The sequence below is a fragment of the Seriola lalandi genome, unplaced genomic scaffold (genome assembly GCF_002814215.2).
Source record: "Seriola lalandi dorsalis isolate HSWRI2012SDOR001 ecotype SW California unplaced genomic scaffold, Sedor1 jcf7180002054630, whole genome shotgun sequence".
NCBI lineage: Eukaryota > Metazoa > Chordata > Actinopteri > Carangiformes > Carangidae > Seriola > Seriola lalandi.
Genome location: NW_019525183.1, coordinates 2,533,094 through 2,534,964, shown reverse-complemented (window position 1 = coordinate 2,534,964; position 1,871 = coordinate 2,533,094).

Here is a 1,871-nt window from a genome sequence, read left to right as displayed (position 1 = left end):
CCCCCCCCCCCCCCCCCCCCCCCCCTTACTGTGGTGGCAACGGTAAATAGGACAGGAACAACAATGTCGGACACACGTTTCAGCTGAGTGGCACAGGACAAAGACAACATTTCAACATTTAACCATGATAAATAGTGCTGACAAAAAGTGGGGTTTCACTTTCAGATATCAATAGATACATATTTCCACAAATAACTGTAATCACATGTAAGAAAGCGAGTTTGGCTCCCTGAAAGATGAGACCCTCTCCATTTTAATCCCCCTCATCCTGCCTGCTGTGTTTAGGATTTTGCAGACCTCTTAATTCCCTAAATGAGCCAATCAATCAATAGGAAAGACTACAGGCCCTTACTCAGTCTAATTACACACATTTATCACCAATCACAGCCTTGGATTTGAACACTGACTGCTGAGACTCTGTTGTACTGTAAGGCAAAGTGACAGTCCAGTACCATCCAGTTCATCCGTAAAGCAAGACTCAGCAGTGTGATATCAGGATAGGGGCAATTTGCAGAGCTGAGGATAAAGATGAGAGAAAATAACCATGAAACCGGAGAGACGGAACATAAAGAAGAGGCCCAATGTCTTCTGGGTAATCACGGAACATGCATTTCAGATTGTATGAGGAAAGGCAGAGAAGAAGAGCACAGCCTTTCACACACTTGAAGCCCTTCACAAGAAAATGCTGTAATCCGAGCAATTACTGTGCAGCAGGAAGATACGGAGATCAGTCTGGACCAATCTGGAGTAGACTTATTGGGCTTTAGAGATGGAAATCAACAATCTGACTCCATGTTCTTGGCAAGATTGTGCTAATACCTAGTCGCTATTAACTAAGTGCAGACATTTCATATCAGAAGTCCAATTGGCGTTTCTCTATTAAAGTACTGCTGTTGCCTATTTCACGATTTGTACATCAACTACGGATGGTCATACAGCTAGGGCTGCTGGGTAAAAACCTTTAAGTAAAAGCCTAATTTCCAAAAATTGTCTTGTGCGCTACATGAGGATGTTTTGCTGCTTCTTTGTGTCCTTTGTGCGGACACTCCTACAGAACTTGAATTTGTTTCCGCATTAAGTACCCAGTGGCCTTGAAGGAGAACGAGCACGGAAGGTGCAAAATATAGACGTGAGAGAAAGAGGACATCCTGGATCCGGCCAATACTAAACTGTCACAGGTAGTGACATTAAATTTACATAGTGACACTGAAGTCTGTCTGCTTCTTAAGGAAATAAGAACATTCAGGAAATGATAGACGAAAAAAAAAGGAGCAAAGGCAAAACACTTCCCACCCATAAGGCATTGGAGCAGTTCCCCCTTCCTTCTAAATCTCCTTATCTCGGCTGAGAGGCAGAGAGAAGAAGGAAAAGGACAAATGGGAAAGGACAGGGCAAAGCAGACAGAAACACATGGAGAGAAAGGAGGGAGGGAGTCAAATTAACAGCAGAGACTGAAGGTGGATGTAGAGAGACGATTACAAGGAAAGAGGAGTTGCAGAAATGGTTCGGTGAAGGAGAAAAGATGTGAAAGTTCCCAATAAAAAAAAGAAAGACTGTTTCTGTGCTGTTACCTTGTTATTTTCCTTGGGGTATTGTTTCACTCTAAAATTCTATGTTCCAAAAATACAAAAATTCTGTTTCTGCATATTTTCACATCACTGTAAATGTGACCAGAAGCCCTCAATTGACTCCTGCCTCAATGTTACGTTACATAACAGGACCACAGGGATCACAACTCACTACTACAAAACAAGGTGATGGGAACTGCATCATTCATGGGTGACAGGTTTATTATTATTCATTGGTTTTGGTCTGTTTTGGAATGCCCAATCAACCTTCCCTTAAGCCCCAAACTACGTGTACATGTGCAT